The following is a 15,868-nucleotide window of genomic DNA, read 5'->3' as shown; positions in this document are numbered from 1 at the left end:
GGATGGGGCCTGGGAAGGATCAAAGATAACTGTTCATACATAGGGAGTCACACCACGAGCTCATAGGGCCTTTCCTAATGAGTCTTGGAAAAGACCATTCAGTCTTGGGTCATTCTGCTCTAAGACTACACTAGGGGTTAGGGGGCATACTACATCATGCTGTAGTGAATGACAGGCACATTCCTAAGGGAGCAAGGTGCCCCTGTGGCCCTTCCCCCACTTTTGAAGGAGACAACCCAACCTGCAGAGAAAATATTGATCTACATTAAAGGGGAACTTCCTTACCTGGAGTTCCCTACACCAATTAAAATCACAGGTCACATAGCACACATTTAAAGGTTTACATAGTGCATGTGGTTGGTACAGTGGATAGAGTGCCAGGCATGTGGAGTCAGGAAGACCTAAGTTCAAAGCCAGCCTCAGACACTAGCTGTGTGACCCTGGGCTAGTTACAACAATCTGTTTAAAAAAAAAAAAAGCTTGAGAAGAAAATGGCAAACCACTCTGGTGTCTCTGCCCCAAACGGGTTCGTGAAGAACTGGACGTGACTAAAAGACTGCACAATAAAAAAGGTTTATATTAGGTCATTTGATCTTTATGAGGGAGGTACTGTTACTGTCCTACAGGCTTCTCTGCCTATAACTCTGTGATTACCCCCTTTCCTTCCCCAGGAATGTTTTCATTCCACGTACACTCTTCCAACATGCTCCAATTAAGAGTGAACTCTGGACAACCATCTCTGGGGAAGCTTGGTATGAATGTGCTGGGGCCTGTAGCAGCTGGATATTACCCTAGGGTGCCATACAGCAGGGTGCTCGGGTGACATTGGAACAGCCAGTGCAATGTTGAGCTAACGTTTCCTGGGGATGTGATGTTCCTTGAGATAAGGCCCCATAACTCCACCCAACCACATGGTCACACAGCATCACCCTGGGACTGGATAACCTGCCCCAAACAGAGCTGGAACTCTGAAGCGAGAGACAAAACAGACTAGAGAATGGACTCTTTGAGGGGTAATCGTGCAATTTACCTAAAAGAACAGAATGTCAGAGCTGGGAGGGACTTCAAGGACCAACTAATGTGGAGATCTTTAACTTCTTGAGATGGCTACATAGATACACAAGGAAGCTGAATTCAGTACAGTTGGTTCCTTTGTCATCCATGAACTTCCTTGTATTTCAATATAATTTTGTCATTCCATGTATTTTATGCATTTAAAAACATGATTCTGACATACATTTGTGTCTAATGGTAGCCATCTCTAGGGTGAGGGAAGAAAAAAAAGGGAAGAAATTTATATAATTGGTGTATATTTGAAAGGAATAGCAAGTTGTGCACAGCAGATTTGTGGTTTCGTGTGCAATCATTTTTACGGTATAATAATTTATATATTATTATTGTATATTATATAGTATAATACACATTACATATGGTAGAATAAGTTATAGAAATGCTTATAAATTAAAATAAAAATTTAACCAAAACAATTCTGAGAAGGAGCCCACAGGCTTCACCACCACACTGCCAAAAGGGTCCAGGGCACATAAAGAATCTCTGACCTCCTTTATTTTATAGCTAGGAAAACTGAAGCCACCATAGGTTCAAGCTTTCCAATTCTGCCAGTGACTATTACTTATTTTTACAACTTAGTGCCTTGCCCATGGTCCATTGCTGGGGTCAGTCCCTGGCAAAGTCAGGACCAGAATTCAGGGATCTTTCCCTCCCCTGAATACATCTCCTCCTTACTAGTGTTGATCTAAATGGTTGATATGAAAACATATGACCAGAGAGTGTGGGATCAAAACTAGCACAATAAAGGAAGGACTGTTCACTCCCCATGCCAGTAATCTGCACTCATCCCATAATCGGGGATTCTGAGGAACGAAGGAATGAGTCTGTTTCTTGAAGACATGGGGACTCAGGAGGGCCATGGGAAGGTAACTCAGAAACATGCTGAGGCAGAAGCAACATCATCTGGGGATTAAAATACTGTCTGGGTATTCCACATTTGGCTACCTGGGAATTACCCAAGGAATCTGTCTATCCCAAGGTGGCTTATCCGAGAGGCCTGGTGGGCAAGCCATCCCATGGTAGAAGAACAATGTACTCATTGAAACAGCGTGGAGGGAAGGGCTGATCCAGCCTGGCTTGGTGAAAAACCTCCATAAAATGATGTTAGAACTCTGACATCCCTTTCAGCCCTGACATTCTGTGTTCTACTTGATACGGGGTCAAGTATTGTCTTTGCTTAATCGTTTTCAATCATGTCCAACTCTCCATGGCACCACTCAGTGCTTTTTTGGCAAAGACATTCTAGTATTTAAAGGGTTGACCTTGTACATGGAAAATTAGACTTGTTCTGTTTAGTCTCAAAGGGCAGGACTAGGAGCACTGAATAGGAAGACTTGAGTTCAAATCCAGCCACCTGTATAAACTCAATTCGCTATATGACCCCGGGCAAGTCAGTTAACTTCAGTCTGCCTCAGTTTCCAAATCTATAAAATGGGGATAATAATGGGAACACCTACTTCCCAGGGTTGTTGAGAGAATCAAGTGAGACAATGTGTTTGTGAAGCACTTTGCAAGCGCTCGGCACAATCTGAATGTCCTTTCTATTACTCTGTTACTGCTGGTGATGGTGGTGGTGCCTGTTACTGTTACCACATTGCAAAGTAAGCTTGTTATCACCAAAGCCTTCCTAATAATCATAGCTCTCCCAAAATGGTAAGTCCTGGGAGGTGCTGGCTTCCCCCTCCCCAACTTCTGTTGTTGTTCAGTCATTTCAGTCATGTCTGACTCTTCATGACTTTTTTTTGGGGGGGAGGATGCGGGGGGAGTTTCTAGGCAAAGATACTGGAGCAGTTTTCTATTTCCTTCTCTGGCTCATTTTACAGATGAGGAAACTGAGGCACACAGGAAGAAGTGACTTGCCCAGGGTCACACAGCTAGTATCTGGGGCCAGATTTGAATTCAGGCCTGGCACTCTATCCATTGAGCCACTTAGCTACCCTGGAGTGAGTGACCTCAGACACTTTCTTACTAGCTGTGAGAATCAAAAATGCTTAGCAAACCTGGAAGTGCTCTGTAACGTTAGCTATCATAATTCCCAGAGGATTGCCCGGCACACTGATCTGCCTAGGGTCACACACTGTGACCAGACTAGATTGATTCCTTCCAATCCTAAAACCTTACAGAAGTCTCAAGTGTCAGTGGACCGGAAATAGCTTGAAGGATTTCCAATGCCATCACCCCAACACAGGTGCTGGCTTATTGTTGACTTTGCAATAAACCTAATCCTGTTTTTGAAAGAAAAGATTTACTTTTTATCTCCTTCCAAACCCTTTCTAGTCAATCCTCTGTCTGGTCGATTCTCCTGTTTCCTACTTCATTTCCAGACTCCACGCTTTTGTCCACCCCATGCCTAGAACGCTTCCCTTCATTTGTTTTTTAGCGTTACCCACTCTTTAGAGCCAAAATGTCATTGACCCTACCTGGCAAGGCTTTCTGTTCCCTTCCCCTTTTAAATTCAGATTTTAATCTGTAGTGTGCAGGAAAACCAGATCATAGGATTTAACCTAGAGACCAGTGCCTTCACTTCAAAGCTCATGGGAAGTGATTTACCCAAGGTTACCCAGGGTAGCAAGGGGCAGAGTTGGGATTCAATCCTGGTTCTTCTTGACTCCAGTATTCCTTCCTGATCATCCCAGTTACTAGTACTCTCTCTTCCTGCTACAATTTGTACTTAAGTCTTCCCCTGAGGGCAGGAACCTTTTTGTAACCAGTCAGTCAACAACAAAGCATCATTACTGCTGGACCAGAGGTAGTCTAGTCTAAAAAAGAAATTAAGGCCCAGGGAGATTAACTTGCTGAATGTCATAGATACAGTCATATAAGAGGCAGAACCAGGTTTCAAATCCAGATCTCTTTTCATAGATGAATTTCACCTACTAGGCTCATTAGAACTGTGTGTAAAAGAAGAGTTAATAGACTCTAAGTGAGAGTCCTAAAAGAAAAAGGCTTTCAAACATCTGGCACCGAAGTTGGCAGTTCTGGCCCTGTTCAGACTCCTTGGGTGTTCTCCATTGAGTCTAGATAGCTGGGGTTATGCATGAGGGCACCCAGATATTATTTGCTGTGACTTGTCAGGGAAAGCAGCACCATTTGTTTTCTATATATACAAACAATTCTTGATAGTGGTGGGGCAGGTGAGAGTCTGACATTCAATACTATAGCCTTAAAAGGCTTGGAAATAGGTGTGTAATTTCACAATCTCAATATCGTATAATGACAAAAACACAGACCTTGGAGTCAGATGATTTAAGTTGGAGTCCAGGGTGATACAGCCTGTATTACCTTGGACAAATAAACTTCCTCTCTCTGGGCTACAGTTTTCTTCATCTATGAAATAAGGGAGTCTCAAGGGAGGCAATTAGGTGGAGCTTTGTGTCATTGGCCCACAGGGAAGTAGATGCTGTCTAAGCTCCAGAAATGTGAGACTGTTCTCACACCCATGCCAGCCATGAAGCCTCTGTGGGATGGAAATCAGCAAAGTATCCATCAAAGTAGCGTCTAATTGAGGTTTGCAGGGTGAACCCAGTGGTAAGGGGAGCAGGAGGGCCTAGGAAACCTGGCATCCTGACCTTTGCTCCTTACAGGAGCAAACACATTCTGTCCAAATTGGAAGAGACCTTAGAAGAGAGAATGCCAAAGTTGGGAGAAACCTTACAGCCCATCCAGTCCAAGGCCCAGGTCAACAACTTGACCAAGGCCACAAAGTGAGTCAAGTCATGTTTTAAACCCAGAAACTAATTCCAAACCCCACTTTTCTCTACCTTTCCAAACTCCTCTACTTTGTGTGGTCTGGCCAATTTGGGCTGGCCTCTGTCCTCTGAATTTGTCCTGCCCTCTTAGTCTCCAGGCACTCGGGGGAGCTGTCCACTCCATGGCTTGAAGAGACAAGACTCCCATCTCACCTATGCCTTCTTTACTTCCTTCAGAGCCCAGACTTGGTGCTCCCTCCTTCATAAGGAAGGCTGAAATGAAGGATCTGCCCCACCTTGGTATGTGACCAAGCTGTTTCCTTTCTCAAGCACTGCCCTGGGCTCAAGGAGAATTTCACCTTGAGAAGGACTGGAAAAGAGAATCAAGGGGGGGGGAAGAGAGAGGACCAGCCAGTACCTTTACTTCCCCAAAGACCTCAAAGCCCTTAGGTTTTGGTCAAACTTTTTTCCCTATCCGAAATAAAGGTAATTCAGTACAATTCAATAATTATTATTAAGCACCTACTGTGTGCCAGGTATGGTGCTAAGTGCTGGGCAAAATGAGTTGATAATCTAAAGAGAGAAACTACATACAAACAAATATATAAGAAGTGAGCTATACGTAGGATAAATAGGGACTAATTGAAAGAAGGAAGGCATTGGAATTAAGGGTTAGGGATGGCAATAAAACAGCTAAGCCCATTAAAGTGAGGAGGGCAGAGCTGTTAACAAGAGGACCTTCTTGTCACACAGACGGGCCTGTCCCTTAGCTAATACCAACCCTATCTTCTCCCAAAAGGGCTGATTCTAGTCAATCCTAGTCAGAGCTCAAGGAAGTCTCTGCACATCCTTACACTTATCCTTGAACCACAGTAAACTAAGAACCCAGAGACCAGGGTTCTAGTCCAGACTGACCACTGCCCATACAACCTTTGGAAGGTCACTTCACTTTGCCTTAAGTTTCCTGTTAACGGGAAGGCATTTTGACTTAGCTGATCTCTAAGGGACCCTTCCAGCTCCCAACATGCAACGTGATCCAGTACCTTTTACATCTAACTAGCTCTAATTCAATAATTCTATTCAATTAATATTATGTGCCTGCTTGTGTGCAAGGCACTGGAGATTCCAAAACAAGACAGAGGATTAGCCAACAAGTATTCAATTATTTAGGTCAAAGTACAGAGCATGTAACAGAATCTCAGAAAAGATAAGAAAATATACTTCCTTCCTCTCTTTGTAGAGGTGGGGGTTTTGGGTGTGAAAGCTGAAGTGCTAAGATGGCTTTTTTTCCCTTCTTTTTTTATCATTGCTACAAGAAATGGCTTGGTAATTTGTGACAGAACATTAAGTACCCATCCTTGACTCTAGGACATCACAAAGCATTCCTGGACCATGACTAGCCTTATCCAGAGACTTCCCAGATATGTACAAGGAATTAGGCCTTCAGAAATGAAGGAAGATAGTTTAGCCCCTAAAATAACCACAAACACTTGTTAAGAGTACCTTCTTTACAATGGCACATGGATGAATTGTCAAGTGAGAAATGAACAATGTCCATTAGCCACATGTTCAGACAGAAGGGTAGTAAAAGAAACCCCCAAATAGGAATGTTATGGGTTGAAGGAAATAGGTGGAACAGGAGACCTGAAACTGTTATGTTCCTCAAAAACAAATAAGTGTGAGAAGACAGCAGTATAAAGCATCTCTTCCATTGGTACTACCATTCTAACTGACCAAATCACGTAAGTGTTTTTTAATGCTTCTAAAAATTCCGAACCCAATTTTTATTTATGTAGGTTTAAAAGTAGAGGGGCCAGGTAGAGTCAAGGCCAACTCAGGTTGCAGACCTGATTGAAAGTAAGAGTCCTCAAGAGGAAAAAAAGCTTTGGAGGAGGAAAGATGAGTGCATTTGAGAGTCTGATTAGAGAGCCCAAGGGGAGGTATCCAATCGAGATGAGAGGGCTAGGTTCATGTGTATAGAGATAGAAATAGAGTTGAGAGCTGAGCTGATGGGAGAGAAGAGCCTTTGAAGACAGCAATCTGCTAAGTGGGCAAGAAATGAAGGCTGAGTGGTGGTCAGATAGATTAAAGAAGAGGGAGTAAATGGCAACGTCCAAAGCCAGAGTCTCAGGAATTTAGAAATTTAGAACCTAGAAATGAAAGCTCATTGGTAAACTTTGTGAGAGCCAGTTCAGTTTAATAATGGGGTTGGAGGCCAGCTCAGTGATAATCTGGGCCTTTATACTGGCTCCCCCCTCCTCCCTAGAATGTTTTGCTTTGCACAATTCAAGTTATCACCTCCTAGGCTCAACTCAAGTACCACCCACTTCATGAGACCTTTCCTTCTCTTCCTGGTACTGCCTGTACACCCCATTTGCTTATCTGCGTACATGGTGCTTCCCCCAGTGGAATGTAAGAGACATAAGTGGATAGTAAACACTTAAATGTTCGGAGAAGAGTCAATGATAGAGTTGTGGTTGAGAAAGGAAGCAGGTGAGGCCAGAGCTGACCTATTACGTTGTACAGTCCCTTCCAATGCTGACATTCTGTTTTCTGAGGTCACTTCCAGCCCTAAAAATTCTAGGATTCTAAGTTCCAGGGAATTCCAAAAGGGCAGTTTAAGAACAAGCATCAATCATTGGGCAAGCAATTAATGTATGTTTAATCAAACCACAGATGAATTCAGAATGGGATGAAAAGAGCTTTCATGTCTCTCCAGGGAAATGGTTTCTCCAAGTAACAGAGCTGACTTCCTTCAAGCCCTTCTGTGCTCTGTCTTGTGGCCTTTCTGGTCCCTCCTACAACTTTTCCCCTCTCCTTCTGCTATTCTCTGGGGTCCTCTTCTTTCCCCCCACTCCAGCCACTTTGGGATCTGGAAGAAGACCCTTTCTAATAGATCGGATAGGGTGGTGGGCATTCATTGTGGAGGGTCCCAAAAGCTGGGAGTGGGTGGGGAATGAAAGGACATGGGGTCTATCTGCAAAGACTCAGGATTGGTTAGAGATGAGAGGTAGAGGCCGAGGTCAACCCCTTCATGCTAACATCTGTGAAAATCAGGAATTCTTAACCATTTGGCTTTTTTTTTAGAACCCAGTCTGTTGAAACCTATGGATCCCTTCTCAGAATATTTTTTAATGCAGAGAATCAAATACATAGAGTTACCACAGGATAGAACGCGGCACCCGGAGTCAAGAAGATTCCTCCTTCATGAGTTCAAATCTGGCCTCAGACATTTGCTAGCTGTGTGACCCTGGGCAAATCTTTCCAGGTTTTTCCTCAAACTATCCCCTTCACCATTTCTTTAGAGGCAATCAGGGTTAAGTGACTTGCTCAAGGTCCCATACCTAGCAAGTATCTGAGGCCAGATTCGAAGTCAGGTCCTCCTGACTCCAGGGCTGGGCTACCTAGCTGCCTCTCCTTCTATCTCATATCACAATAATATTCCATCATAATCATGTATCACAACTTGTCCAGCCATTCCCCCAGTTGATGGGCATCTCAATTCTTTGCCACTGAAAAAAAAAGCTGCTACATGAGTCCTTTCCCTTTGATCTCTTTGGAATCATTTGACTCAGCAATAATACTGTTACTACGTCTATAAAGGAAATGCAGTTTTATAGCCCTTTGAGCATAGTTCTAAGTTGTTCTTTGGAAATGGTTGGACCACTTCACAAACTCTTTATCAACAGTATATTAGTGTCTCAGTTTTCCCACTTCCCCCCCAGCATTTGTCATTTTTTCAATCATGTTGGCCAATCTGATGGGTGTAAGGTGGTACACTTCAGAGTTGGTTTTAATTTGCTTGGTGATTTAACACTTTTTCATGATTTTTTTTTCTGTTCATATCTTCTGACCATTTATCAATTGGGAAATGGCTCTTTGCATTCTATATTCTAAGATCATTTTCACTCTTGACATATATTCTGGTAGTATAGATTCTAAGGTCATTCCCAACTCCAATTCCATAAGTCTATACTCTCTTAAGAGTGGCGCCAAGAGGTTTCTCTTTTTATCTAGGTCTCCAGAGTCATGAGACTAGGGCAGGGTGATTGAAGCTTTGTCCCAGAGCCCAGATAATTTAGAGGGTACTAGTACTCCTTTAGTTTATACTATTAGATAATAAGGTTGAGAGATGGTGATCTAAAGGCTCCACCCTGGGCCTGACCCACCCTGCCGTGGCCTCTTCCCCTCCATACCACACCATCCGGGAATTTATCTTTCAAAATGGAAATTTATCTTTCAAAACCAGTGTGAGGGAACATCTGCTGGTTTTGCACCCACATCACTATTACTGCTCCGGTTTCCAGTACTGTCCAGCTTACCACAATGAAGCTGCCTTTTGCCTGGGGCATAGTACAGAGGTACAGTCAAAATTGCCTCAGTGGATTCTTTTAAAATCTGCCCTACCCCCTTTCAAGAGGAAGTTTGAGTCATACCGGGCCCATCTTGATGTGTTGATTGCCATCAGTAAGGGTTCATGTCTCCTGGCCCTCAATTTAATGCCTTTTCAGTGATCATTAATTCACTTCTAGTTGGCTAGAAAGTGCTGTTTCTTATTTAAGTGGAACCTAACTAAATGAAGGGGGAAATCTCTCCTCAAGCACAGGGGTGATAACAGGGAAGGGAAGAGGGGAAAACAAAGAGTTAAACTGTGGGAAAGTCTTGTCAGTGCTGACGTTCAAAATATTGACCTGGCCAGTGCCAAGGCTGGCAAGTCGGGCTCCTTCTGCCAAGGAGCAGAAGAAAGTTAGAGGCATCCACGGGACTCTTTATCCTTAAATATTAATTATTATTATTATTAATAATATATTATTATTAATTATTACAATTATTAAATAATAGTCATCACGAAGCCTGGGCTAAACTCTGGGATACAAATGATCCCAGTTCCTGGGACTTGGGGGGGGGGGACGACAAAGATAAATATAAAACAAGGAAAGAAGATGGCATGGGAACTTCAGGCTGGCAGTCTGATAGGGCTGGAACCTTCAAGAATCAACGCAACAATGTGAAATAAGAGGAAAGAAGAAGGTTGGCAGATTAAGAAGGTCTAACAAGTTTTCCATTTTATCCAAGAAGCCATAGGCAAGGGAGGGATGGAGCAAGGTCTGGGTCCAGCTCTGCGGAAAAGGGAAAGATTGGGAACAGTGAAACTAACTAGCGGCTAGAGGAGCTAGGTGGTCCAGTGAGTAGAGCCCCGGGCCTGGAGTCAACAGAAATTTGTTCCCAATAATTTTTATCCGATAGTGAGTTCTTATCCCAAAAGCTTAGATTTTTACATTTATCAAACACAAGGTTACTACTATAATCATTTACCATTCTGTTTCATAGCTAGGTGGTGCCATAGTGCGCAGAGCCCTGGGCCTGAAGCCGGGAAGACCGAGTTCAAATTTGGCTTACTAGCTGTGTGACCCTGGGCAAGTCACTTAACCTTGTTTGCTTCAGTTTCCTCATCTGTCAAATGAGCTGGAGGAGGAAGTGGCAAACCAAACCAGTAAGCCGAGAAAATGGGGTAGAAGTAGGCTATTAGCAATATTAATCCAGTTCCTTCTGACTTTCTCCATATCAGATCTCTACTTGCCTCTTGACTGCCAGTTCCTGGAGAGTTCTCCGGGAAGTCCTCAAAACAGAAAAGCAAAAAAAAAGGCCCTTTGCCTACTAATCCTTTCTGCCCATCACTCTTCCATACATATACTCTCCCTTCTCTTGCCACCACCCCCCAAACCCCAAGAGCTGACGTGGGATCCAGGTGCCTAGGAATGAACAAGACACTGTTTTGGAACTGCTCCTGGGCAGACTAATTGGACCTGTGAATTTACTTAGGAGGGAATGCTGTCCCAGCCCAGAATGCTGACACCACCACTACCTTACAAGGCTGGATGAGGGCCAGGCTGGGAGACATCTGATTGTTGGAAAGGTATAACCACAAAGGAGGAAGGGACACAGCTTCCTCAGATAGAGGGAAGCGGTTTATACAACCTCAGAGATTAAGTTCGAAAAGAGGAAGCTTCTGTGCCAATCAATATTTGGGGCCAAGTTCTTTCGAAAGCAGGATGATATTGTGGCATTCTCTCTCTGCTCTGGGAACCAAAGATAAAGTCTGTGTCCACGCAGGCCAGAGTAAAGGCAATTATTCAGCTGATTCAGGAAACAGGTTTCTGGGCTCCAATTATCCAAATTGATGGTTTCTGCAGAACAGAACACCCCCTTCCCTCTCCCCTCCCCTCCCAGTGGAGTAGTTTCTCAGACCTCCAAACAGAGCCAGCTTGTGCGTCCTCAAAGCATCTACTACTGCTATAGGTTTTGTTACTCTTCAGTTGTGTTTGACTCTTTATGACTTCATTTGGGATTTTCTTGGCGATGATACTGGAATGGTTCACCATTTCCTTCTCCAGCTCAGCTGCCTGAGGGCTATTAGGTGGATTATAGAAAACTCACCCCTGACTCCCACTCCACTGCAAAAGTCTCTGTAGAACCCTTAATATTGTCATGTAGTCTCTGCCCCTTCCTGGGTCATCCCACCAACCCTCCCTGCCCATTACCTTACCTGACCCTATTACTTCATTAACAGCACAGCTAAACTCAATGAATTCTTGGATATTACCCCCAAACAATCCCATTTCCCTGTCTTTCCTTCTAACAACCCTGTGAGACAGACCAGAGTAGTTGTCTAGTTCCACCTCATTTACAGAAGAGAACTGAGAAGAGTGAAGGAAGTTAAAGAGCTGGATTTGAACTCAGGTCTCAGGATACCAGATCTAGAACAGGAAAGGACTCCACCCTCTTTGGCCTTAGATCAGAGGATCCTAGATTTAGAGCTAGAAGGGACTTTAGGGTCTGATGCCTTTGTCTTACAGATGAGGAAACTCGAGTCACGAGAGACAATGACTTGTCTAGGATCACACAGCTTGTAAGTGGCTCCAAGTTCTGTGTCCTATCCATTAAGCCAAACTGCCCCTCCATTCCAAGGTCCTCTGAGACTCCATGTCCCGTTTGCTGCTGCCTGTTATCTATTTTACAGATGAGAAAACTGAGGCCTAGAAAAAGTCATGGCAGCAGTGCTGTGACCTGAACCGAAGAGTCCTGAACTTTCAGTTTAGGATTCTTTTAAAATCTACCAAGTCCCCTTACTCACTAAGGGATTTGTGGGTCTAGAGGACTTAGCCCTGACCATTGGAGGTAGACAGTTAAGAGGCCAAGCGTGGTTTCCTCCAGGGCACTGCTCAGGGCCTCTAAGCAAAGCCTGGATCTACAAGGCCTAGTATCTCCACATCATACTTGCCATCCAATTTACCACAGTCATCTTTGTCCTCCTAATATTAAATAAGTTCCAAGCGATGCAGAATTGTCTTATCTCCAGAAGACCTGAGATCAAATTCCAGCTCGGTTAGGTGAACCTAAGCGAGGAACTACCTCTGCACCTCTGAAACCTGTGACTGCCTCTCAAAGGTCCCAGTGCCCCACTATAGCTGACTGCCACTTAGGAATGTGCGCCCAAAATGAGCTGTGTGGAAAAACTGGATTCTTCTGTCCTTTACTCATGAAACACTCCTCAGTATCAACACTTGGAGAGACGAGGAAGAAGACTGACTGATGTAGCCTACCTGAATTTCCCCTGATGCTGTTCCTGGTGAAATGTGTTTCCTTATTCCAAAAGGCAATACTCACAGAGCTACATACATAGTTGGGGAATAGAAAAGGACAGCAATTTTTTTGTACAGCTAAGTTTGCCAGCCCTGGTGTAGAGGGATAGAGAGCACTGGACTCAAGTCTGAACTTGAATGACTCCCTGAGTCTCAGCTTCCACATCAATAAAGTGGAGGTGATAATAGCATCCAGCATTTCAGGCTGTTGTGAGGATGAAATGAGAATGCATTTAAGACACCATGCAACCTTTTAATACACAGTATAAATGGGAGCTGGATCATTTAAATGATCTAACATGTACTCATGTACTATTATTTAAGCCATGCTCCAATTCCTTGGCTGTATATGGGGCCTTTCTTTTTTGCCACTGACCTCCTTGGGGTATATGCTTTGAGGGGATCTCTGAGTCCAAGGTATGGCCATTTTAGTCACATTCCATGTTTTCCAGAATGGTTGGACCAATTCCTACAGCTCCAACACCACCAAGGATTTATTGATCACTGACATGATGTTAGGTGGTGAGTATACAAATACAAAATGAAAAATGAAGGAGTCTCCACCTTCAAAGAGCTTATATGACATATTATATAGAGACCTGCTGGGAGGAAGATCTACAATGTGCACAACGCCTGGCACATTGTTTATTGACTGACTCAAATGTTTATTGAAGCAAACCAGCTAAGAGGCCCACAACACACCTTCCACTCCTTTCATAGTACAGATGAGGAAACCAAGGCCCATAGCTTTGTCCTAGGTAGTAAATGGCTGAGCCAAGACTTGAAATCATTTCTTCAGCTCTAGCTCAACCACAGGTGGATTATCAACAAAGTTAATAATTTTCTTAGTTTGACTGCATCCTGAGCACAGAGTCTGAATGGCTACCATGGACAGGACCCCATATATAGCAGGAAAGACTCAAAAATATCCTGATGATGATATATATCCTCAAAAGAGGAAAAGCAAGATGTAAAAGTTTTTAAAAATTTAATGGAGTAGTAAATTGAGAAAGCACCAAGATTAGACCGTAGAAATCTAAGGACTAGAGCCTAGTCCTGGTCACTAGGATATACATAAATGATTGGCTTCCAAATGTTTCTAATGGAAAATACAGGCTTTGAGCATGTTTTTATAAAAATTTCTCAAAGTCGGATTAAGGATTTTACATATAAAATTGCATTAATAATTGTAAAGGAATTTTAAAAATCCTTTTTTTTTCCCTATCGAGGCAGAAGGACTCATTTTCCAAGTTAAGTCATCATGGATCCTTTAAGATTTTTCCTTCAACCTATGACATTGTCCATATCAGATACAGGGATCAGGTAGAGCTAGAAAACAGCAAGTGGTATATAAAAACTGAAAGTTTCAGGTGAATTATGGACTCCTAATTTAATGTTCTTATAGCTCTGTTGTTAATAGGATTACACCCATAAGGTTTGAACTGGCTTTTTTACCACTTACAGGAAAACCAAATTTATAGGAAGTTGTGTCAAATTGTATTAGTCTTATTATTGGCAGATTTTAGTAACATTACATAGGAAATCTTTGCAAGTGAGTTGGAACGAGAGAAGCAGACCTGCTAGGAGGAGCCCCCTTCAGAGCTGCCCTATGACATTCATTCTGCACAATTGATATCATTGGTCCAGCATCAAGTAACAGAGGGGGCGCTTTAATTGAAGACTGTCAGAAGGAAGCATCTAATTTGCTTCCATCTACACAATTTTATGTCTTTAGTGTAGCACACGACTGAACGACTCTGGAAACGCTGGGGATTCCTTAGTGCACTGGGACCCCCATCTTTCTTCCCTGCAAGAAGCAGTTTTGCTGCCCTCAGACCTTGCAGTCTGCAAATGCCAGGCTCACTCTTTATCCGACCCTTGTCTCAGCAGCAAAAGTTGCAGCCCTTGGTAATCACATTTACCCTTTTCAGTTTCTGTCCAACCCCATGCTTACAGCTTAAGTAACTGTTCAGGCCCCTGAACAGGCTTCCTAGACTGCCCCTCTATCAACTCTGATGACTTTGAATATCCTTGGTAGCCTATGCAATATCAGGAATCAGCCTGGTCATTCAGGAGAAGGTATCTCAGTCAGTTGATCCTCTCCAAATCTCGTTTGGCCTAAAGCCTTCCCCCTCCTTTGTGGTTTAAGCATATATAAGCTCTGTCTTTTTGTTCCTTAGGGAAGTCACTCAAAACCCAAACCAGGACAAGTTTGATATTCTGGGGTCCAATTATTCCTGCATCACCTACAATGTTTGTGAAAAACTTGCTATGTGACCTTGGGCAAGACCTTCTCTGGGCCTTAATTTCCCAATCTGTAAAATGAAGAAGGGGAATGGTTGGACTAGATAGATGCCATTCGAACAGCATCTTTTTAAGTGCCTACTATATGAAATGCACTGTACTAAGTGATGGGAGAAATTACTGTTGATAATGAATTCATTACTTAAATGAATGAATGAAAAAGCATTTAATGAGTGCTTACCATGTGCCAAAGCCTTCTGCTAAGTATAGGGGATACAAATACAGCAGAGAAATGGCCCCTGAACACAAGGAATTCAAATGCCACTCCAATGGGAAAACTTGTTCTCCCTTGGGATCCATAATGACCTCCCTCCCCCACACCCCTCCCCCTTCCAGAGCTCTTGGTTTCTGGATATCCCTATGTGTTTTATAGTTATCTGCTTTCCTTGCTAGCTGGATGAGCTCCCTGGGGCCAAAATTATAGCTTATGTAAAAAGATATTTTTCATTCTTTAGTTCAGGCTTCCACTCAGAACCATAGTTGTATGTAAGCAATACAGCACAACGCATGAACTAGCCAACCTCCTCAATTTCCTTATCTACAAAACTGAGAATTCTCCATTGAGAGATAGAGTCTATTCTAAAAAAAAGTTAAGTGTCTTGGCCTAAGGTCTTATAGACAGTGCCATACAAATGTTAGCTAAATGATTCCCTTTTCACTCCTCTACAATCTTAGTAATCTTTATACAGGACATACCACCTAGTACATGCATGCCTTTGCTATCCTGTATGTCAATTTATGGGCAGCTAGGTGGTCCAGTGGGACAGAGTGCCAGGCTTAGAGTCAGGAAGACCACCAGCTGTGTGACCCTGGGCAAGTCACTTAACCCTGTTTCCTCTGAGAAATAGCTAAAAAGAGGGCCATTGTGGGGAAAGCACTTTGCAATCCTCAAAATGCTTCAACACATATTTATTTTGTTTATAGTTCTAGTTTGTCTTCACCAATAGGCTGTAAGTTCCTATGAGTAGGGATTATTCATATTTCAGTATCTGGTACACGGGGGGAAAATAAATATTTGTTGATAGATTGTCAATGAGATTTATTTTTATGGGGTTTAGGGGGAAGTGTACTCTACATATGAGGGATGGACATAAGCAAAAGTGTGGAAGTGGTAAAGAGAAGGAAGGGATCCCCCCAAAGTCTGGAATGTTCTCCCAGTCT

General features: G+C 43.1%; 1 protein-coding gene and 1 pseudogene across 2 annotated transcripts in view; one reads left to right on the top strand and one right to left on the bottom strand.

Annotated features, from left to right (window-relative positions):
- The window catches only part of LOC118836441, an 80,348-nt pseudogene that overhangs the window by 568 nt on the left and 63,912 nt on the right, over window positions 1-15,868 (top strand).
- Window positions 1-15,868, bottom strand: part of ALPL (alkaline phosphatase, biomineralization associated) — a 48,639-nt gene that overhangs the window by 26,162 nt on the left and 6,609 nt on the right. The gene's annotated exons all lie outside the window — the stretch shown is intronic.

The sequence above is a fragment of the Trichosurus vulpecula genome, chromosome 2 (assembly GCF_011100635.1).
Source record: "Trichosurus vulpecula isolate mTriVul1 chromosome 2, mTriVul1.pri, whole genome shotgun sequence".
Lineage (NCBI taxonomy): Eukaryota > Metazoa > Chordata > Mammalia > Diprotodontia > Phalangeridae > Trichosurus > Trichosurus vulpecula.
Note: the sequence above shows the minus strand (reverse complement) of the source record. Positions and strands in the feature narration are given on the sequence as shown.